Here is a 25,268-nt window from a genome sequence, read left to right as displayed (position 1 = left end):
TATACCCAAAGAACTGAAAGCAAGATCTCAAAGAGATATTTGCACACTCATGTTCACTGTAGCATTGTTCACAATAGCCAAGAGGTGGAAGCAAGCTGAATGTCCATCAGTGGATGAATGGATAAAGATGATGTGGTATGTACATACAATGGAATATTAGCCTCAGAAAAGGAGGAAATCCTTTCACATGCTACAACATGGAGGAACCTTGAGGACATTGTGCTAAGTGAAACAAGCCAGTTGCAAAAAGAGAATCTGCTTGCATGGAGTATGTAAAAAAGTCAAATTCTTAGAAAGTAGAATGGACATTGCCAGGGGAGGAAGTGGGAAGTTGTTCAATGGATGCAGAGGTTTAGTTTTGCAAGATGAAAAGGTCTTAGGGATCTATTGCACAACAATGTGCATGTAGTTAACACTACTGAACCATATACTGAAAAGGGGTTAAGATTGCAAAAATCAATCTTAGGCAATTAAATTTTTCAAGACACAGACATCTTCAAGTGTTATTATTGAAGAAACCAATGCATCATTACAGATTATGCCTTTGGTAGTGTCTCCAGGTGAAAGGAATAACAGAAATAAAAGTCATATGATGTGTGAACCTCAGCGCTTTGGGGAGATTCATATACCAGGTCTGAAGTGACCTAATAGGAAGTAGCTGTTATTTATAGTCAATGCCATATTAATGAAGAGAATGAACAACCTCAAAATTGTCTAATATCATGACTTTATCTAACTGTATCTAAATACACAATAGCAATTTGCTTTCCTTTTTAGGTTTACATGTAATAAAAGTATTTAACAATCAGCCTCTTTAGTCTCTACCAAGAATTCATAGATTTTTTTTCATATAGGGACAGCATTTTATATACTAGAGTGTTTTTTAAAAGTTTAGAATTTCACATAGTTTGAAAGAGGAACTCCTTCAATATTTAGTAACTACATTTCAGCATTTGGATCATTTGCAGCTTTCTTTACCTCCTCAATTTAATTGCAAACACCTTCAACAGCGCGTCAGCAAACTAATTAGCAATTCCTTTTCCTTAAAAAATACTCCTAATCAAGGAAGATAATCATTTTTGATTAAACAACAACCAGAGTTATCAAATGTAAATTTGCAGTTGATTACAGAACAAAATATAGTGTGTGCTTTCCCTCTTAATAACAGTAAGCGTTATTTTTTTCCACTCAGTTATATTTAGTTTCTCAGATTAATTTAGGCTGATCCATCTCTTTTGATGGTGTACTCCCTAAGAACGCCTATATTACTTCCCAGGAGAATTATCCTTGAGCAAATAAAATATCCAGATGCAAAGTATGCATATGGTAAAAAGGAATCTGGCAGTTCCCCAAGTATTTTAACAATTTGGATACTACCTACCTACTATAAATCAGTCTTTCAAATTTGTCAGGGAATAGTAAGGTCATGAGAAACAATATTTAGTGAGAAAAGATACAAAGCTACTGTCTAGAATGACTGTGTCTTCTTAGGAGTGCCTACTATATAGTCTAAATACCATCCAACGTCCTGGGAAACTATGTGGACAAGACATAGTTTTGGCCCTCAGCAAGTTTACAAGCTGATTGGGAAGACAGGCAAGTTAAGAGGCAATCACAAATCAGCATGACATGTGCTACCAGTGGGAAATAAGCAGGGAGATATAAAAGGGATTCCTGACATTGGGGGAGTTTGGGAGGCAAGAAAGAGATGCAGCGTGAGAATAGTCCTGAAGGACTAGTAGAGGTTAGATAGGTAAGGAAAAATTGACATGTGCAGTTGCAGAGGTGAGAAAGATCTTGTCTTTGAGAAAGAAGTTTAGTTTGTCTATAATTGAAGTGAGAGGAGAAAATGGTGAGAAAAGAGACTACAGTGATAAAGAAGGATCATTTTATGAAGAACAACAGTATGCACGTTCTGAAGAAATTTGCTTGCTATTCTTTTTTTTTTTTTTTGCTTGCTATTCTAAAAGCAATATTGTAAGGTCTATTTTAATTAACTTTTTATATCAGGAAAATGTAAATTTATCTTTTATCTCCCATATGAACTATACCAGGTTGCAAACCAGATCTCTGGGTTCAGAAAATCTGTTTTTTTTTTTTTTTTTTTTGAGATGGAGTCTCGCCCTGTCATACAGGGCGACTGTATGATCAATGAGGAGTGCGATGGCACGATCTCGGCTCATTGCAACCTCCGTCTCCCGGATTCAAAAGATTCTCCTGCCTCAGCCTCCCGAGTAGCTGGAATTACAGGCACCCGCCACCACACCCAGCCAATTTTTGTATTTTTAGTAGAGATGAGGTTTCACTATGTTGGCCAGGCTAGTCTTGGATTCCTGACCTCGTGATCTGCCTTCCTTGGCCTCCCAAAGTGCTGGGATTAGAGGCATGAGCCACCATGAAGGCAGTTAAATATTATTCTTCCTTCTTTAAGTTACACTTCAGGCTTTTTTATTTTTAATTATTTGATAGAGTATCTTGCTCTGTTGTCCAGGCTGGAGTGCAGAGGCACGATCATGGTTCATTGCATCCTTGAACTGCCAGCCTCAAGCAGTCCTCCCACTTCAGCCTCCCAAGTAGCTGGGACCACAAGGCGTGTACCACCCCACCCAGCTAATTAAAAAAAATTTTTTTTTTGTAGAGATGGAGTCTTACTTTGTTGCACAGGCTGGTCTCCAACTCCTGGGCTCAAACAATCCTCCACCCTTCTGCCTCCCAAAGTGTTGGGATTACAGGTGGGAGCCACCATGCCCAGCTTAACTTCAGTTTTATACAAATAGGCACATGACGATACAAGAGTGATGACTGCAAGGTAACCTCCAAGCTTGAACTTGCCTTCTGAAATGTAATAAGAAAAATGACAAAATCAACTATTTGCATTAATCTTTATCAAAGGTACAGTCTAAGCAAAGTTAAAAGATATTCCCTTTGGACAAGTGGTAGGATATTTTATCTATGTCAAAAACAAAACAAGAAAAAAAATCTTAAATTACCAATAAGCAGCTAAATTGTTTTGGAAAACCACAAATTCTAATTCCAGTGGCCAGAAAGTATTGTCAAAATAGCACGACTGTATTTGTAGGCAACAAAATGGCTAGACAATGATTTTGTGACACAATGTAGCATATTGGTTAAGAACTATGGCATTTACATCAAGTACACCTTGATTTAAATCCTGATTCTGCCACTTACTGTCACTTTCGCATCTTATTGCTCACGCCTGGTTTTTCCCCGGTGCTGTTGAGTGAGAAACAAGCTGTCTTCACATTAGATTTTATAAGAAGTGAGACTTTAAAAAAGCAACTGGTGACATGAACCTTTTGATTATATGTAAGGAAATAAATAGTTTATTATTTTAGTGAACAAAAAATTTCTTGAGTACGGAGCATATAGTTTGTACACAAATAGCAACTGTAAAAATGAGGTTCAGATGCCTACAGCATTCCGAGAAAGATGATCTGGGAAAGGATTTTGTCAGTTTCTTCTGTACAAATGACCCAGTGTATTAGTGGATAATGGATGGATGGATGGTATCAACTCAGTGCAATAATCATGTAATAAATGCCTACTATGTCCAAAGGTAATACAAAAGGCAGTAAGTAACATGTGGTAGGTAAGCTTCAGTAGGGCAGCAACCATATTCTATTGTTAATTTGGCTTTTGAAAAGCTGAAGCAAAGCATCTACGATACTGTAAAAGTACAGAGAAGGAGTGATGCCTTTTGGTCAGAGGGATGAAAAATGGTTTCATAAAGGAAAGTGCATTTGAGATGGTTTTGGGGGGTTATGATTAATTTTGATGACTAAAGAGTAGTACATTTCAAACAAAGAAGGAAGCATGGGCTTTGGAGACAGATGGGCTTCAAATCTGGATCTGCCATTTTCTAAATGTGATTTGGGGAGTCTCTGTAACTCCCTGTAACAATGTTTTCATCTGTTAAAATGGGATAATAGTTGCTACCTTACATGTTGCTGAGTTGATTAAATATGAAGTGCTTAATTGCAATGTCTGGAACATCATGCTGGATTAAATTGCAAGTATTACTACCATTATGAAAAGCAGAAAATCCCACAGGGCAGGAACAACACACAGGATAGGCCGGTTGAAGAGGAGGACGCTGAAAGGTAAAGCTGGAGTTAAATGTTGGAGCCATATTGTAGGGAGTCTTGGATGCCACATTGAGTTTGGGCTTTATTCAATAAGCAAATCTTTGATTTTTTTTGTTTAGAAAACTAGATCAAAATTAACATTTTAGTGTAAATAAGCAGCATGTTGGCTGGACAGTAGGTTAAGAGTAGAAGGCGAGGCTGGCATCAAAGTGACTAGTTGGAATGTCATAAAAATAGTTTGGGTAGTTTATTTTTTATTTATTTATTTATTTTTTGACAAGGAGTCTCGCTCTGTCACCCAGGCTGGAGTGCAGTGGTGCGACTTTGGCTCACTGCAAGCTCCGCCTCCCATGTTTACACCAGTCTCCTGCCTCAGCCTCCCGAGTAGCTGGGACTACAGGAGCCCACCACCAGGCCCGGCTAATTTTTGTATTTTTAGTAGAGACGGGGTTTCACCGTGTTAGCCAGAATGGTCTCAATCTCCTGACCTTGTGATCCGCTCACCTCGGCCTCCCAAAGTGCTGGGATTACAGGCGTGAGCCACTGCACCCGGCCTAGTTTGGGTAGTTTTTGAGTATTCATGGTAGCAGTGAGAAAGGACAAGAGCTATAGAGACATAATCCATAGACTGACATAGAAAAAGGGTTGCTTTTGAGCCTTGGAAATACTGAACATGATGAGGCACAAGTTGGATGAACAATGGTCTAGAAAAGGATATGCAGAGTGGAGTACATGGACCTCCTTTTCTCAGCCCCGTGCATCAGCAGGAGTTACAAAAGGAGCTTTATCCATCACAAAGAATTAGAAGGGAAGCCTTGACATATACTACCGAGTGGATTTTTCCACAAAACAGTGCTGGTTGCAAACAAAAAAAGCAGGAAAAAGAAAAAAACCCACAGTGAAAAGTATTGGGGATGAGGGAGAAGGGAGCAAGTGCAAGGAACCTGGACACAGTGCTGAGCTGGAAATGGGTAAGTTAGTAGAAGGGAAAACGAGGAGGGGTTATGTTCTACAAAAGTGAAGCACAAACATCAACACTGAGATTATTGGAAAAGGTATGTTGGAACTGGGAAGTGTTACTGTTTACATAGTGGAATTTAGTTGATAGAGAAGCTTGCAACTAACCGGTCTTAAAATTCCAATTGGTTTATTTGTACCTATAGAATTCCTTCCATGGAGGTGAATGGTATACATGACCTAATAGTTGGTTCACAATTTTGGCTGGTTCAAGTATCTTTGCTGAATCCCTTCACCAGAGTCACTTTAACCACCGGTGTAACTCCTCTCAATTCTCTAAAAGCGGCCATTGGTTTTCTACTTCTCCTGCAAATGAGGCCAGGAATAGAAGCAACTAGACACCTCAATAACATGAGAAGTCTGACATGAAATGGCCCTCAGAAAAATTGGACAGTGGATAACAGACACCAAAAGGTCATAGATATTTGGTGTAGTATTGGGTCATTTGTAAGAACCCATGCATGTCAAGCCAACAGGAAAAAAAATTGGGGAAATTTGCTCACAACTTTGGAGAACCTATTAATGATGCAGTACCCTTGACACCCACACAATTGATCCAAAGGGTGAACCTTCAATTCTGGTGCACACTATGGTGACACACATCCATAGAAAGAAAGAAGAAAATGATTTTTTCTACATTTTAAATAGCAAGAATGAAACATATTTTATGTGCCAAGCACTGTGCTAGGCTCTAGAGATACAAATATTAGTAAGTAAGAAGAAGTCTCCACTCTTAGTTTCCATTCTGGTGGCCTTCCTTGGCAAATGCTTAGTCAGGGCAGAAAATGCAGCACAGTCAAAATGGGCAAAAATAGATAAAAGCATCAGAAAGCAGACTACTGAAAAATATGGATCCTATAAAGGTCCACATCCTGAATCAAATATAGTTCAAGGAATACTAGCTTCACAGTGAAGTAAAACTGCTCTCTTAGAAGCAGAAATGTTTTTAATGTAAAGAAAATTAGCTACGTGGAAAGTTGCTTTTTAAGTGACACAAATGTTTTTTAATGTAAGGAAAATCATGCACATCTTGTTGGAGACAAATTATTTGGCATTTCAATAACAGAAACATTGGAATATATAACAATATAACATTCTTGTCCTGTATACTGTAACAATGCAAATATTGCAATTCCCTGTATGAAGTACCACAGATGTTCTAGAGCCTATTCCAAAGAGCAGAGCCAGCAATACCAATGAGTTCAAGTCTTTGAGGTTAGCCTTCTGAGCAGTCTTGCCTTGATATCCAGGGCACAGGCGAGGGAAAGAAGAAAATTAAGGAAAGATGGTAGGCTTTCTTCCTTTCTCCCTGCTCTTCGGAAGTGGCCCCCCTCTCCCACCAAGGTCCCATTGAACTTAAGTACTCAGGAAGAAAGCCCTGGGAAAGCAAACACAGCCACAGTCTTTCTGCACCTCCATCTCACCACGAGTCAGGGACATGGAATCCTGATGTTGTGACATTCTGTACTCCCATCTCCTTGTCATTGCTCTTCCTATTTCAAAGATACTTTGCTCTTTCATTCTATTTCTACACTGAAAAGCATGTAACATTTATTACTGGAATTCATAGGAAAATAAGACTTGATAGGCAACATTTTACCTAATGGCAAACTCTACCAGAACACAGTTTCTAAATTATAGGAGATATCTATAATCTTCTCAGCACGATGAAGAATGAATCTTTCAATAACGGATTTGATATGAAGGCATTTGCCTAGATGCATATGCAGAAAATACAGTAGTTCTCGTAATATTCCCTTTGGAAGGAACATATGGGTTAACTAATGATGTTAGCATTTGCAATGTATAACAAGAATTAAAATCTGTTAAGAGCGTGGTAAAAGGTAAACTGATAATAAGAAGCAAAAATTGCTTATTTAGATCAAGAGTAAATTTTACAATGAGAATATAAACAAGCCTCCCAAGTCAATAATAAAATTATATGATTGTAAATACAATAATCTCTCCTTAGCTACAGTTTTGCTTTCTACAGCTTCACTTACCTTTGGACAATTGCAGTCCAAAAATACTGAATGCGAAATTCTAGAAATGAACAATTCATAATTTAAAAATTTTTCTATTTATCTATTATTTTTCTATTTTATGATTAGTTATTGTTAACCTCTTATTGTATCTAATTTATAAATTAAACTTTATCACTAGTATGTATGTATAGAAAAAAACAAAGTGAAGTTTATATAGGGTTTGGTGTTACTTGCAGTTTCAGTCATCCACTGGGGGTCTTGGAACGTTGACCCCAAAGATAAAGGGGGACTAGTGTATTTAAGAACAGCTAGGCATGGTCATCATGAATATTCAGCAATGATAATATGCCACTGGGGGAACAAAGGTGGGGTGACAAATGCTATGTCCTGGTCCACTTTCATCAATTTTAGGATTATATGAGTTTTAAAAATGGTATTTCCCTTTGTTCACATTTAAACAAAGCCAGCAGCCAAATTCTAGGGTTTTAAAAAATTATTATTATTATTAAGAACTTGAAATGCTCAGATATTCTCCCAGGGGGTGCATATAGGCTGCAACGTTGTTACACCCAATCCAACAAAACATAGCTCTCCCCTGATGGTAATAGCAGCTTAGGAGTCTATGCCGTGATAACAGAAGGACAGAGTCTTTTCTCAGAAAAGCATAAACATAGAGATTATTTGTATTTCAATGGATTCACAATACAGTGGAAGTGAATTTTTATTACCTTGGCTCCATTGTGGTTGTATGTAAAAAGTAAAACAAATTCTTTTTTTTTAAATGTAATATTATACATTGTTTCCAAAGCTTTTTGATTTTCTTTAAGCTTCCCCATGTCCTTTCTTTAAATTGCTTTCTCTTATCCATTTTCTTATCCATTTCACTCAACACCATTGTCAACCAAGTGCTCCTGGAATGATAATGTAACTTTTGACAATGGCAGACAGTGGGCATATGTCTGCTGTACAATGTTTCTTTTTAAGTAAACTTTTATTTTGTAACAATTTTAGATTTACCAAAAAGTTGAAAAGGTACTACCCAGAGTTCTCATACTCTCACCCAGTTTCACCTATTGTTAACATCTTACATTACCATAGTACATTTATTAAAACTAAGAAACCAACATTGGCATATAACTATTAACTAAACTCCAGACTTTATTTGAATTTCACAGCTTTCCCCAATAATGTCCTCTTTCTGATTCAGGGTCCAATCCAGCGTACCACATTGCATTTAGTTGTTATGTCTCCTTAATGTCCTCTGGTTGTGACAATTTCTCAGTCTTCCCTTGTTTTTCATGACCTTGACAATTTTGAAGAGCTTGGCCGGGTATTTTATAGAGTGTCCCGCAGTTTCGGTTTGTCTTATGTTTTTCTCATGATGAGCTGGGGTTTATCGGTTTTTGGAAAGAATGCCACAGAGATGAAGTGTCCTTCTCCTCTCATACATCAGAGGGATATGACATGCACATGACATCACCAGTGATGTTAACTTTCATCACTTGGATGAAGTGGTGTGTGCCAGCTTTCTTCATTGTAAGGTTACTGTTTTTCCCTTCCCACACTCTACTCTTTGGAAATGAGACATTGAGCCCAGCCCACACTCAAGGGGTGAAGGGGGTGATTTGCTTTTAAGATAACTTTTACACAAAATGTGAATGTATAATAAAGCTCCTGTCTTCCATACAAATTCAGTTCAATAAACTTTTAGGTTATCAGGAAGAGAAATATTTCGGAGATTTGTAGTGCAACAATTGTAATCTCTAGAAGTATCTGTGTGTATTACTATCATATGGAAAGACACAAACCTTAATCCTTACAATGATTATAGATACTCAGAGTCTTAGAGATGGTTATCTTTACCTTACCTGAGCTGTCATTAAAACGACTGCTTATTTTTCTAAGCTCTTTTTAACATCTGATGAAATCCCTGGATGAATTTTCTTCTGAGACTGAACATGCTACAATGCACATTATATACAAGCTAAAAATTCATCTTCATATAGCTGTACTCTGGGGTCACACAACATTTAAATGCACATTGCCAAGAATACTGTTTGCAGAATCATAAATGCACAAATGAATTACTCTTTCAATGGTCATGTGATTATACATTTTCTCAAAGGCTTTCAACTTAGTAAACAGCTTACTACCTTACATGTAAGGGTATTTCAGTTTATCATTTTCATTAGAATCTCTAGTGTCATGGTATCTTTTTACATTTTGTTATTTTCAATTAGATTTTTTGTTTTTTCATTCTACTGGCTTTCCTTAAAATTTTTTCCTTAAATTTTGCTTAACATTTTATTTGGCATACTTACATAGCAGGCAACAAGATGAAAATATGTTCTTTTCAATTTAGAGAAATTAAGTGTTGTGGATCTGTAATTAAGGTCTTGATTAGTTACACTTTTTTAATTTGGTGATTCACATCTCTCTTTGTCCTGATCAAATTATGTCATCATAAAGAAATAGTTGTAGTAGTTAGAAATGCCTGTCAAGGCCAGGCATGGTGGCTCATGCCTACAATCCCAGCACTTTGGGAGGCTGAGGCAGGAGGATCGCTCAATCTCAGGAGTTTAAGACCAGCCTGAGCAACATGGTGCAACCCGGTCTCTAAAAATATAAAAAATTAGCCGGTGTGGTGGTGCGTGCCTGTAGTTCCAGCTGTTTGGGGGTGCTGAGGCAGAAGGATTGCTTGAGCCTGGGAGGTTGAGACTGCAGTGAGCCGTGATCGTGCCACTGCACTCCAACCTGGGTGACAAAGTGAGAGCCTGTCTCAGAAAAGAGAAGAAAAAGAAATGCTAAATGCCTAACAAGATTATTTTCTTGTAAGATTTTATTTACTTCTTTTACTTTTCTTTTTTTTTTTTTTCTTTTTCTTTTTTTTTTTTCCTTTGACAAAATCTCACTCTGTTGCCCCCAGGCTGGAGTGCGGTGGTGAAGTCCAGCCTGGGCTCACTGCAGCTTTGACCTCCTAGGCACAAGTGACCCTCCCACTTCTGCCTCCCAAGTAGCTAGGTCTTCTGGTGCACACACCACCAAGTCCAGTACATCTTTTTTTTTTTTCTTTTTTTGTAGAGACAGGGTCTTGCTGTGCTGCCCAGGCTGGTCTTAAACTCCTGGCCTCAAGCCATCCTCCCTCCTCAGCCTCCCAAAGTGCTAGGATTATACGCACAAGCCACTGTACCTGGCCTACTTACTTCTTTTTGTTCAACATTCACTGATATTTTAGGAGAATGTGCTAGGTTCTGTGGAAAAAACAATGCAAGGAACATACTTACTAGTAGAGATGCTCAAATATATACAAAATTTATTATACTGTGAAATAGAAAACATTGACAAAAAAGAGGTACAAATAAAATGTATCAAAAATATAAAGTAATAAGAAGTCACTAAAGGTTTTTAAGCAGGCAAATGACAAGACCAGAGATGTACTTTAGAAAAATTAATCCTGTAGCACTGTGTTGGGTAGATTATGGTGGTAGAAGAGAAGGCAAGGAGGATGGAAAGAGGAGAGAGGGAAAAGAGGCGAATGAAAAACTATTAACATTAAAGAGGTAATGTGAAGTAGGGTATTGGCAGTAGAAACAGGTAAAAGATCTGGATCTAACAAATAAGGCTACGGTGAAACTAATAGGTCATGGCTACCAATTGAATATGAGGAATGAGGGATGGGAAAGATTCAAATGAAACACTGATACTTCAAGAAAGAAAATGTTGTGCCACTAATAAAAATGTAGAAGGAGCATTTTCTATTCTTATTTATTTATATTTCTTTTCAATATTTTTTACATGTTTTATATGTATTGAGAGCTAGCCCATTGCATTAGAAGATTTCTTATGTTTTCTCTTATGATTCACTAGTTATAGCAGCCTCTATTCCTTTCTGGAATAAGCTGCAGTATAAATTAATATGCATTCATTATGTTTCATTATATAATTGTGCTTCCCTCTCAGCAAATGTCTCAAGGTAAAAATGTCATGGCGTCTGTTCATAACTACAAGCCAGGTTGTTTTTTTAAGGGATGTTTTTAAGCTATATTGTGTTTGTTACACATTTTATGACATTTGTTATATTTCTTGGCAATAAGTAGTAGGTTTTACAGAAAGAAACTTTCTCATTTTAATTTGGGATCAGGTAAACTAATAATCTATTTTCCTTTAAATAGGCGTTCATGCCATTTTATAGTAAACAAACCATTGTTAATACTTATCCCTTCAGAATCAAATTGCTCCTCATTCTTTAACACGATATAAACTTTTTAGTAACAATTATAACAACACAATCACAGCTAATACTTACTGAACATTTATTATATTTAAGGCACTGTTCTAAGTGCTGTTTACATATAATCCTCATAACTCTTTGAAGTAGGTACTATTAGAATCTAATGTCACAGATGAGACAGAGAAGGTAAGTAACTTGCACAATGTCACACAGCTAGTAACTGTTGGAACCAGAACTGAACTCATGCAGTCTGGTTCCAGAGCCCATGTGCCTGGCAACTGTGTCCTCAAACACTTCGGCCATACGTAAGACAGTTGCGTTAGACCAGCCTTGTACTTAAGAGAGTGCATTTCTCTGCTATCTAACTAAAAATTTGCCTTAAGTGGGGTCTATTTGAATAGAGAAAAGGATAAACTTTTCATGCCCATTGGCATTCTCAGAAGACTTAATCATCAAGAGTCTGCAAAAGTATAATTCCCTACACACCAAGACATTTGATTGGTAATTTTAAAATACTCACTTCCTGTAGATAGCTGTAGGAAAGAAGAGTTATTTGCATTTAAGCTGAGTAGTAAAAGAAAAAAAAGGGATAATGAATAAAGTTGAGTTGATTTTCAGTCAGTAAAGCCAATCAATTTCAGTCAATAACGTCAGATGTCTGTTCATTATAACAGTGAAGTGGAATTCAAGGGAGGGTGTGAGTCCATTGCTGGGAGTGAGGTGCTTATGGGCAAGAAAAGAAAGCTTTATGGAGACAGTGATGTTTACAAAGGTTTTCTGAAGATGAGATGTTGACAGCTCTCCTCATGGATGCCTATGAGAAACATAAATCTTCTATGTAATTCCAAAATCTGAAAGGACTGAATTATTTCTGAAGATACTGAAGTCTAGAAGCACATTTCATCGGAAACTCATTTGCCAAATGCCTTTATGGAAAATATCTTCATAGATCACATACACTGAAAAGATTACCTAACATATCTCAAAAATTCATCAAATGAATGGGCCCTGAATCATGGAATCATCATCCTTTATGCTGTTTAGTTACCTTGTGCACTTTCATGAGTTTGAACCACAAAACCAAGCAAGCCTCACACACACACACACACACACACACACACACACACACACTCTCTCTCTCTCTCCCTCTCTCTCTCTCTCACAAACACTTTATCTTTTTGCATCTTAAGCAGTATTAAGACATCTAAGACAAAATGATTTTCCCAGAGGAACAGTATAAGATTAAAATTTTTAATCCTATTTTTATTTTCAATTTAAAATATCCCCCCATATGAAATTAAATATGTCTGACATGGTATCCTCCTGTTTGCCAAAAGCTAAATGACTTTAAATGCAAATTATATTTTATTGAGAAACTCACAAATATATATACTATATTTGTCACAAATATACATATGTGTGACAAAAAATAAATTTCCCTGCTTTTTAAATCTTAAGGCAGTATAGGCAGGGGAAAAAAAGCACTGCTTTTGCTATTTCTTGTCTAGAATCAATCTTATTTTGAGGCTTCTACTACTTTGAAGTTTTATACAAACACTGCACCATTTTGAAACTAGATTTTCTGGCTGGGCACAGTGGCTAACACCTGTAATCCCAGCACTTTGAGGCTGAGATGGGAGGATCCCTTGAGCCCAGGATTTTAAGACCAGCCTGAGAAACATAATGAGACCTCATGTCTACCTAAATAAATAAATAAATAAGCCAGGCTTGCTGGTACATGCCTATAGTCTCGGCTACCTGGGAGGCTGAGGTAGTAGGATTGCTTGAGCCCAGGAGGTCAAGGCTGCAGTGAGCCATGTTTGTGCGACTGCACTCCAGTCCGGGTAACAGAGCAAGACCTTGTCTCAAAAAAAAAAAAAAAAAAAAAAAATGCACTCCAGCCTGGGTGACAGAGTAAGAACTTGTCTCAACAACAACAACAAAAGTCCAGGTGCGGTTGTTCACGCCTATAATCCCAGCTCTTTGGGAGGCCAAGGCAGGTGGATCACCTGAGGTCAGGAGTTCGAGACCAGCCTGGCCAACATGGTGAAACTTCGTCTCTACTAAAAATACAAAAAATAGCCAGGCGTGGTGGTGGGAGCCTGTAATCTGAGCTACTCGGGAAGTTGAGGCAGGAGAATTGCTTGAACCTGGGAAGTGGAGGTTGCAGTGAGCCAAGATCGTACCATTGAACTCCAGCCTGGGTGACAACAGTGAAACTTCGTCTCAAAAAAAAAAAAAAAAAAAGAAAAGAAAAAGAAAGAAAAGGAGAGTAGATTTTTCATCTCAAGCTGCTGAAAGATTTTATCCCAAGATAGTATTCTCTAGGTCCCGAAACCTGCCATTCTCCACATTTCTCAAAGAAAGGGGTATGAAGATATGACACAGTGGAGGCATGTATATTTTAGAAATTGCTTCAAAATTGGTGGAATCAAGAAGAATTATATAACCAGTGAAGTGTCTCTCAGAGTCTTGTCGTAGGACACAGTGGATCTCAAAAGCTGGTCCCTGCCTTGCTCAGGAACTTAGAAATGAAAATTCTGACACTCTAGACCTTCTGAATCAGAAAGTCTCTTGGAGTAGAGCCCAACAGTCTCTGGTTTATCCACCCTTCTGGCTGATTCTGATAGTGCTGAAGTTTTAGAATCATGCCACTAAAATTTTGGAACTACTAGAGTCACCTGGGAGGTGGGTGGGCTTACTGCAGATTAAAGAGTCCTACTCCACACCAAAATCTCTAAGGGTGAAACCCAGACATCTCTGATTTCAACAAGCTTTTCAAGTGATTCTTATGCACACTGAAGCAGTAGATTCATCAATTAATCAATCTGTGATGGAAAGGAAGCAGTCTCAAACAACTTTCTCTGGAGGCACCTTCACGGGGTGGAAAGAGCACTGGCTTTAGAGTCATCCTGACTTGGGTTTGAATTCCAGCTATGTCTCATTACTGCTTATGTGACCTTCAACCAATTATGCCAACTCTGTTAGTCTCATCTTTCTTATCTATACAACGGGCATAATAATACTTAGCTTATTCCATTCTGAGAGGACCCAATAAAATGGGATATCTACTCAGTATAGCATCTTTTACACTCAAACACCATTAATCTCTTTTACACTTTCCTCTTTTGAGATGTCCTAGCCCATTCCTGTCACAGTACCTGGCACTTTGCTCAGTAAGTATTTGCTGAATAAACATAGAGTCCAGTACAACGTTTTGGGGTTAGAGCCCTCCTTCCACTTCCTACTAGCTGTGAGACCATGAGTGTTCAAGTTACTTGACCTCCCTGTGCTTCAGTTTCAGCATCTTTACAATAGGGATAATAATAGCCTTGACCTCTAGGCTTACAGTGAGGATTAACTAAGTTAATAGTTAGTTAATCACGCCTGTAATCCTAGCACTTTGGGAGGCTGAGGCAGGCAGATTGCCTGAGCACAGGAGTTCCAGACCAGCCTGAGCAACACGTTGAAACCTCATCTCTACTAAAATACAAAAAATTAGCCGGGCATGGCGGCGTGCACCTGTAGTCCCAGCTACTCAGGAGGCTGAGGCAGGAGAATTGCTTGAACCCAGGAGGCGGAGGTTGCATTGAGCCAAGATTGCGCCACTGCACTCTAGCCTGGGCGACAGAGCAAGACTGTGTCTCAAAAAAAAAGTTAATAGTAAAGCACTTAAAAACAGTGTCTGGAACACTATAATTCTCTATAAATGTTATTGAAAAACAAAAATTCATTACAAATATACTTCTAAACTTCAGAATGGCCTAATTCTCAAAGAAATATAAGCAATATATTTATTACTTTTCCCACAAAACATATTCATAAATAAAATACATTTATTACAATATCGCTGGTTCTGTGTGAGGTCTTGGGGACATGCAGCCTCTGTTCTCATAGAGCACACAGTCCAGAGGGAGAGGAAGACATTAATCACATAATCATATAAATGAGTAGTACGTCATGACAAAATGAGAAACAGGTGCTGAAGGAAAGAACGGTTTATGTGGCTGGAGCTCAGGGAGCAAAGGGGAGAAAGAAGGAACAAGGTGAGATGTGGGGTGAGAGAAGTGAACGGAGACCAGACAAGCAGGGCCAGCACATATTTTGGTCTATTTCCAGAAGCAACAGAAAGCCTTTGAAGAGTTGAAGCCAGAGGTGACATGTTCAGATCTGTGTTTCTGAGGGTATGGTAAATACTGAAGCAGGCCCAGAGCAGAAGATCAGTTAAAAGGTTTTCACAACAGTCTAGGGGAGAGATGACGGTAGGTAAGACTAGAGTGGAGGCAGTGGAAATGGAACCATTTAGAATTTTAGAACTATGTAAGAGTGGAGCCGGGCGCTGTGGCTCACGCCTGTAATCCCAGCACTTTGGGAGGCCAAGGCGGGCGCGGATCACGAGGTCAAGAGATCGAGACCATCCTGGCTAACATGGTGAAACCCCCGTCTCTACTAAAATACAAAAAAAAAAAAAATTAGCTGGGCGTGGTGGCGGACGCCTGTAGTCCCAGCTACTCGGAGGCTGAGGCAGGAGAATGGCATGAACCCGGGAGGCGGAGCTTGCAGTGAGCCGAGATGGCGCCACTGCACTCCAGCCTGGGCAATGAAGCGAGACTCCATCTCAAAAAAAAAAAAAAAAGAGTGGAAGTGGACAGGATTCAGGGATGAATTGGAAACAGAAGAGAAGGGAGCAGGAGGTGCAAAGTGTGACTACCATCCCCTAACTGCACTGGGAAATGACTGGATTAGAGGGAGAAGATAGTAAATGTGGCCCTGAGCATATTTAGTTTGATGTTGGGATGAGAGATGTCCAAATGGAGGTATCAAGAAGCAGTTGGATGTATTGCTCTGGGGCTCAGTGTAGGGGTCTAGGCCAGAGAAACAAATCAGGGAGTCATAGGCTTATGGATGGCAACTACAGCCAGGAAAGCAGATGAAATTGCCTGGGGAGAAAACAGAGTGGGAGCTTAGGGAACCCGGATGCTGGATGATCAGTGGGAAGAAGATGAGCCTGCAGACGAGGCTCATGTGACAGGATCGTCTATGGAATATTAATTATTGTTTTTTCTCACTCTTATTTTTCCCTTTTCTCCCATTTTAAGCTGATAGCCTGGTTTTATTTTCCTGGCTTCAGGGGTCTTGGTAGGGCCTAAAGCAAAAGAATCCTGAAGGTAAACTTCTTGTAATTTCAGTAAGTGTCAAGAAGTCACAGAGAAGCTCCAAGGCAGGGTGAACTGTGAAGATCCACGGGTGGCTCAAGCCCTCAATCTGAACATCCTAGGGCCTGTCAGAGTCCTTAGATGCAGCAGAACCTCTGGGCCTGAAGGCCCCAAGTAGATCTGGGTGAGTGTATTCTGCAGATAGAGAGAGTCTATGGCCACTGGTCAGAGGGTTCTCTCAGTGCCCTGGTGATATATATGGCTTCCAGATCTTTGCCCAGCTCTAGGATGGGAAGCTCAAAAATAACTGAAGTTAAAGTTCTCACCATGCTGGTGGGACAGTAGCAAAAAGTCTGCACTTTGCTTTAAAAATTAGAATTAAAATGCCATTATTTTAAACAGTTCCATGATGTGCCATATGGATGTCTAAGGTGAAAGGAAACATGTGCCCCTGGCTTTCATGGGAGCAAACTCATCAATAAAATTTTCATTACTGGCTGGGAGCGGTGGCTCACGCCTGTAGTCCTAGCACTTTGGGAGGCTGAGGCAGGCAGATTGCCTGAGCACAGGAGTTCCAGACCAGCCTGAGCAACACGTTGAAACCTCATCTCTACTAAAATACAAAAAATTAGCCGGGCATGGCGGCGTGCACCTGTAGTCCCAGCTACTCAGGAGGCTGAGGCAGGAGAATTGCTTGAACCCAGGAGGCGGAGGTTGCATTGAGCCAAGATTGCGCCACTGCACTCTAGCCTGGGCGACAGAGCAAGACTGTGTCTCAAAAAAAAAAAAAAAAAAAAAAAAGGAATAAATTATCTTCAAGTGATGATCTAAATAAATTTTAATTAAATTGAAGTAAAATCAGAATTCCTTTTGGTACAGATAAAATATATTTAAACTTAATGCGGTAATATACCTACTCTTCAATTTTTCAGTATTTTTCTACCTATGTTAATGTTCAGGCAACAAATTGACCATTACAAACCACATAAAAACATGTATACAGAGGCATACATTTTTCCATTTGCCTTAGGCTCCAATCTGAATCAGATAGCACTGGTTTTCATTTAAAATTTTGATATTTTGTTCAATGTGGATTTTTTACATTAATTGGATTTTTTAAAACATATTGCATTAAAATATTATTCACCTTGTTTACTGAGTTTGTGTGCACCCTTAATTTTACACCCAAGGTGAATGCTTCACTCAACTCACTCCAGTTCTAGTTTTATTTGTTGAACATGTAACTATGGACTGAGAATCATCCCCACTATATGGAGAAGTGGCAGCCAGAGGTGTAAGAGAAAATCCAGGAATATAGTGTCATCAGAGTATTTCCAAAAGAGAGACTCATAAAGGGTATCAAATGTTGCTGAGAAGTCAACTAAAGCTAAAACTAAAACATATACTTGTTGAGTGATCTGAAGGTCATTGGGAACATATTGTGAAAAGCCTGAGTGTGGTGATGGGGTGGAATTGGGCTGAAATGGATGAAAAGCAAGCAGGGAAATCAAAACTTTGACTATGGACAACTCTTCTGAGAAATCTGGCTCTGAAGAAGAGGAGAGGGATAGATAAGGCAGTAGCTAGAGAGAGAAGTCAAGGGGGTGGGGAGGAGGGTTAATTGTATTTTTATGGGATCCAGATGTAAGGAAGAAACTTTAATATCCAAGAGGGAAACTAGGGTCAATAGTAGAGTCCTGAGAAGACTGAAAGGAGATGAGATCCTAGCCAGAGGGGAAAGGATCGGCATTCAACAGCAGGTAGAAAGTGTCCTGTGTTGCAGCCTATGAAAGGAGGGTAGGCATAGATGTAGGTGGTTTTTTATATTCGATAGCAACAAATCGAGGAAGCTCCTTCTGAAGCCCTCAATTTTTTTCTTCTTAGAGGGAGAGAAATCTCTGAAGATAGGTGGGTAGGAATTGGGCACTCATGTTTTCAGGGAGGGGAAAGGGTTTGAGAGCTGTAGTTAGGGACTTGAGTTTGGTAGGCAGAGCACTCATCAAAGCTCCTCTACCTTCTGAGTCAATAAACAGTGGTACCTCTCCTCTATGGAATTCTGTACAGTTACACAAAACATGAGGAAGCACTCTAAAGAAAGAGGAAATGATCTCCAGGATATAGTGTTAAGTCACAAAAACAAGATGTAGTCATCTAGTATAATACCTTTTGGATAAGAAAAAGGGAAAATAAGAATATATCATGCTAGCTTATATTTTTACATGAAGAAACAGGAAAGAATACAGGCATTCCTCATTTCATAGCACATTGCTTTGTTGTACTTTGCAGATATTGCATTTTTTACAAATGAAGGTTTGTGGCAACCCTGCCTCACCCAAATGTATTTGGTGTCATTTTTCAAGAGCATATGCTCACTTTGTGTCTCTGTGTCACATTTTGGTAATTCTCACAATATTTCAAAGTTTTTCATTATTATTATATCTGTTATAATGATCTGTAATCAGTGATCTTTATGTTACTATTGTTTGGGAGAGCTGCATTACCACACCCATATCAGACAGAACATTTAATAAATTGCCGGTCTTTTGACTGCTCCATTGACTGACCATTCTTCCCGCTCTCTCTCTCATCTTGGGCCTCTCTATGTGTTCAACACACAACAAACTAGGCCAATTAATAACCCTGCAATGGCATCTAAGTGTTCACATCAAAGGAAGAGTCTCGTGTCCCTCACTTCAAAAAGCTAGAAATGATTAAGCTTAGTGAGGAAGGCATGTCCAAATCTAAGAGAGGCCACAAGCTAGGCTTCTTGTACCAGTTAGCCAATTTGTGAATGCAAAGGAAAGGTTCTTAAAAATATTACTTCAGTAAACACATAAATGATAAGAAAGCAAAAAGCCTTATTGCTGAGGTGGAGAAAGCTTTAGTGGTCTGGATAGAAGATCAAACCACTCTCAATATTCCCTTAAGCCAGAGCCTAATCCAGAGCAAGGTTCTAACTCTCTTTTGTTCTATTAAGGCTAAGAGAGGTGAGGAAGCTGCAGAAGAAAAGTTTGAAGCTAACCAAGGTTGGTTCATAAGGTTTACGGAAAGAAGCCATCTCCAAAATAGAAAAGTGCAACTGCTGAGGTAGAAGCTGCCTCAGGTGATCTGGAAGATCTAGCTAAGATGATAGTTGATGAAGGTGGTGACACTGAACAACAGATTTTCAATGTAGACCAAACAGCCTTCTATCGGAAGAAGGCACCATCTAAGACCTTCATAGCTAGAGAGGAGAAGTCAATGCCTAATTTCAAAGCTTCAAAGGACAGGCTGGCTCTCCTCTTAGGGGATCCAGCTGGTGATAATGCTGGTGATAGTGCAACAGCTGAAGCCAATGCTTATTTGACATTCTGAAAATCCTGGGGTCTACAGAATTATCTCTGATGGAGATGTACAAGGAGATGAATGTTGTTTTCATACCTACTAACACAATATCCATTCTGCAGCCCATGGGTTAAGGAGTAATTTAGGCTTTTAAGTCTTATTATTTAAGAAATACATTTGGTAAGGCTATAGCTACCACAGATAGTGATTTTTTTCTATGGATCTGGGCAAAGCAAATTGAAAACCTTCTGGAAAAGATTCATCATTCTAAATGACATTACGAACATTCATAATTCATGGGGAAGAAGTCAAAATATCAACATTAATAACAATTTGGAAGAATTTGATTCCAACTCTCATGGGTGACTTTGAGAGGCTCAAGACTTCATTAGAGGCAATAACTGCAGATGTGGTGAAAATAACAAGAGAACTAGAATTGGAAGTGGAGCCTGAAGATGGGACTGAATGGCTGCAATCTCGTGATAAGACTTGAACAGATCAGGAGTTCCTTCTTATGGATGAGCAAAGAAAGTAGGTTCTTGAATAGAAACTACTCCTGGTGTAGATGCTATGAACATTGTTAAATGACAACAAAAGATTTAGAGTATTACATAAACTTAGTTGATAAAGCAGTGGCAGGGTTTGAAAGGATTAACTCCAATTTTGAAAGAAGTTCTAATGTGGGCAAAAGCATCAAACAGCATCACATGCTACAGAGAAATCTTTAGTGAAAGGAAGAGTCAAAGTGGCAAACTTCACTGTTATCTTATTTTAAGAAATTGCTACAGCCACCGACCTTCAACAACCACCACTGTGTTAAGTCAGCAACCATCCACATCAAGGCAAGACCCTCCACCAGCAAAAAGATTAGGAGTCGCTGAAGGCTCAGATGTTTGTTAGGATATTTTAGCAATAAAGTATTTAAAAAATAATGTATGTGTATTGTTCTTAAAGACATAATGCTATTGCACACTTAATAAAGAATAGTGTAAACATAACTTTTAGATGTACTGGGAAACAAAATTTTGTGTGACTCACTTTATTGTGATACTTGCTTTATTGTGATTGCCTGAAACTGAACCCACAATATCTTTAAGATATACCTGTATATTTTACAAGCAATTTATAGGAAATGGTACTATAGAAAGAGGGGGATGAGAAATAAGGTAAGTGGGACAGGTGGAAAAGCTACTCTCAATGTGTATCTTTTTATTTTTATTTTTACTTTTTGAATTATGTCAATGCATTGCCTATTAAAAAATAAAACTAAAAAATTAGAAAAATTAAGTTCCTATACATAAAGGTATGCATAATTTACTCAGAATCTATTTCCAAGACAAGTCCAAGTTGTCAAGTACCCTGACAATGTTTTTAAATAACTGCCCCATCAGTAGGATTATAACATTTCTACATCTTCTGGAAGGGAAATGTTGAGTTTAAGGTGTCAACAGGGCCTGATGGTTGTTAGGAGGATCTGAGTCATAAGAAAAATTATTACTTTCACTCTCGAAGTGTTCTTTTACTCACTGTTTGGAGTAGACAGAAGTCCCCCAGGGTCTGCCTTTAATGCTCATTCCCCATCTACTTCCCCTCAGCAATCTCATTCACTCTCCCTATTTCACCTGGACTCCATAATCTGTATTTCCAATCCTAATCTCTCTTCCAAATTCTAGACCTGAAATCCAAATGGCCAGACCAACACGATATATCACTCAACATCTCAACAGGAAACAGAAGGCACATTTAAATTGGGATAATTCAGAGAGGGTTTGTTTGCAAAGAGTCTACTTACAAAGATTTAGGCAAGAGGAGAACCATGAGGGGCTACTGTGAGCTGGGCTTTTACTAGCCCGGAATCTGAAAGGATAAGAGGAGGGAGAAATCACCAGAACCAAGAAGGAGAGAAAGTTGGGAAGAGTAGGCTGCTTTGAGAGAACTGTGATTTCCTCTCAGGGGATGCAGCCAGCCTGACGGTGGTCTCGCTGGGAAGAAACCAGAGAAATAAATACCCCGGCTCCATTCTTCCCCCTCCTTATTTCCTGCTAGGCTCCCCATCAGCTAAACTCAAACAGAAGCCAGAGGCACAGGAGGCTATGGCTGTAGCCCTTCAGATCAGTACTCCTGAGGCCCAGGGCAGATGGGGAAGGATGGAAAGCAGATCTGGAGGGGAAAACTGAATATAGGTGACAAGCATGGTTTCACTGATGTCCTGCTAGCACCTTAAACTTAACATCTTCCTAACTAACCACAGTATCCTTTCTTCACTAACCCAACTGTCCTCCTGAGTTCCTTAGTTACCTTGGTTAAAGGCACCACTACCTTTCAGTGCCATCCTCAAGGCCACCTCCCCAGTCCTGCACATGCACACATGCACATACACACATCAAGTCTCTCTCTTCCCCTGGATCGTGAACCCCTGTAGGTAGAGCCCATGAGCCTGGACTCAGCAAATGTCTAATGAATTATAACAGATAACATTTATCGGGCACTGCCGTATCTGGCATAATGTTCAGTATTTCATTTGGATTGTCTTATTTCTTCTCTCAACCTAATAGCACCTACTCCATGAAGTAGGTCCTATTATTATCCCCATTTTACAGATTAATAAACTGAGGCTAGGAAAGATTAAATAACTCACCCAATGTCACATTCTCAAAAGAGGATATCTGACATGGGAGCCTACCCTCCAGCACTATGACCTTTGTATGTCCTCATTCAGGGTTGAATGAACCATACACTGGGATAGCACAGTGCTTTGCTTATTGAAAAAAAGAGTCAGATGTTGGTCAAACGACATAATTCAGAAAAAGCAAGGGTTGGAACTAGGGTTTGAACTTGTTGCTGAATTTTAAATGATACAGGGGGAAAAGAGGGCATGCCAGGCAAGAAGGCCAAGGAATAGCTAGCAGGGATTATTGTTTGTTTGTGGGCTTGTGTAGAAAAGGCCTTGACCACATCACAGAAAAAATATTCAGAACCAATGAGATAAAATTGAGGCCAGGTACAGTGGCTCACACCTGTAATCCCAACACTTTGGGAGGCCGAGGCAGGCGGATCACCTGAGGTCAGGAGTTCGAGACCAGCCTGACCAACATGGTGAAACCCTGTTTCTACTAAAAATACAAAAATTAGCTGGGCTTGGTGGCAGTCACCTGTAATCCCAGCTACTTGAGAGGCTGAGGCAGGATAATTGCTTGAACTAGGCTGGCAGAGGTTGCAGTGAGCCGAGACTGTGCCATTGCCCTCCAGCCTGGGCAACAAGAGCAAAACTCTGTCTTGGAAAAAAAAAATGTATATTGAGGAGGACATAAGGGAAAACAGATCACGGAGGGTCTTGAAGTCCATGAGCTGTTGAGCCTCCCTATAGAGGAAAGTGAAAGTTGTGTTTAGGGTAGATTAATTTGCCATTTACAAAGTATATAAGATGGATTAAAAGTGGAAGATTATGTGCCGCTAGAAGGACAAGCTGGAAAGTTGTTCTGATGGTCCAGAAACAAATCAGAGGAGGTCTGGATTAGAGTGAGGCAATGAAAATGAAGAATAAACATCAGATTCCAGAAATACTTCAAAGCAAAATTACCTACAGCACATACAGACTGATTGCCATGGGAATGAAAGAGGCTTGGACTTCGGTTAAGATGACTTCAATTTCTAGCCTTTGCTGGGTAGTCTTGCCATCATCGACGGAGAATTTGGAGTTAGATGGGAAAGAAAGGATTAGCAAAAGTTCAATTTTAAATATATTGAGTTTGAGGTGAGGGCCTAAGTGACCTGTTTGTCATTCCCAATTTTGTCAATTTAGAGATCTAGTCTTACTATACTAAAAGACGCAATAGTTGGGGGTCATATTATGGTTTTCCACATTTTTACCTTATAAAAAACTTCTATTTCTTAAGTTTTTGCCTTTTCAATTCTTCTGTTAATTTTCAGTACACATCTAGCCTCTGAATACATCCCTTCCTGCTGTGATGTGTGTGCTGGGGCGGGGAGCAGGGTAGAGCTTGGATATCATAACACACCAGGGTACTGGAGCCCTGTGATTCAGGACTAACATACTGTGCCTCTAATTGATAATATTTTCTGCTTCACAGTAGCTGAGCTGAATTGCACAGACTTGGAGAAGTAAATGAAACAAATGTCTTATGGAACACCAGGCAAACCATTTAAATCTATACTATGCTATGTTTTTTGCTTCCTTGTCGACGATGGAATGTAAGTGGTGTCTGTGAGCCACAGTGATTTCCTTTCATGTTTGCAAATAATACCACAAATGATATTATATCCTTGCTCTGACTTATAAGAGACCTAAACGGCTGAGTTGACAAAACAGGAAAGTTAAATCATTTATAAGGATGTAAACAGCCAGATTTTCACCAACACTATCTTCAAAATGCTAGAATAAAAAAGGAGTTCATAGAAACCATAAATGTTGGTCTTTTGATCAGAGACAAAAATTAAAAGATAAAACCCACCCCCTTTTTTTTTTTTTTTACTAGAAAGAATACCTCTCTGGCTTGGTCTACAAAGTTTTGCCACCTCTAAAATATGTAGATGAGCCCAAAGTTTAGAAAACCTTAAAAATTGGAATTACACATAAAAGAGCTTTTAGAGTTTGACTATGAAAATACTGTATAGTATTTACAGTTTACTTTAAAATTTTATCTAAAGAACAAAGACTAAATGTTTAGGTAGATATCTGCAGATACTTATGCTGTTTAAAACAGCAGTGTAAATAAAGGACTTAAAAGATGGCAGGAAAAGTTTTTACTGAGAAGTCATAAAAATAGGTAAAGAGGCCAGGTGCAGTGGCTCACGCCTGTAATCCCTGCACTTTGGGAGGCTAAAGCAGGGGGAATGTTTGAGCCTGGGAGTTTGAGACCAGCCTGGGCAGCAGGGCAAGACCCTCTCTCTAAAAATATTAAAAATTAGCTGGGCATAGTGGCACGTACCTATAGTTCTAGGTGCTTGGGAGGATGAGGTGGGAGGATCACTTGAACCTGGGAAGTGGAGGTTGCAGTGAGCTCTGATCTTGCCACTGCACTCCAGCCTAGGCAACAGAGCCAGACTGTCAAAAAAAAAAAAAAAAAGAAAAAGAAAAAGAAAAAAAAGGGTAATGAGAAAGGAGCTGCAGGTATATGTGACAAATTTATGCTATAAAATAGCATAGCATTTTTTTTTTTAATGTGATACAATAACACTTTCACACATTACCGTGCCTTGGGACTCAGTATTTTTGTTCAGTTCTGGTTTATGCAGCAAAACTGTTCAAATAAGAAGGGTTGTTGTCCTGGTGTAATTAGTACTAGTATCCTCTTTCATTTGTGTCCAGATTTGGGTCAAAAGGAATTTGAGGAACAGTAACAAAAACAAAAAAAATTTTAAGTGTCCAAATTTAGACAACATGTGGTCATCTGCACACAGGTATCATGATGCAATATGCATGACTTTC

Source organism: Macaca fascicularis, chromosome 1 (assembly GCF_037993035.2).
Source record: "Macaca fascicularis isolate 582-1 chromosome 1, T2T-MFA8v1.1".
In the NCBI taxonomy this organism is placed as follows: Eukaryota; Metazoa; Chordata; class Mammalia; order Primates; family Cercopithecidae; genus Macaca; species Macaca fascicularis.
The sequence above is the reverse complement of the archived record's forward strand: the minus strand, read 5'-3'. Positions refer to the sequence as shown.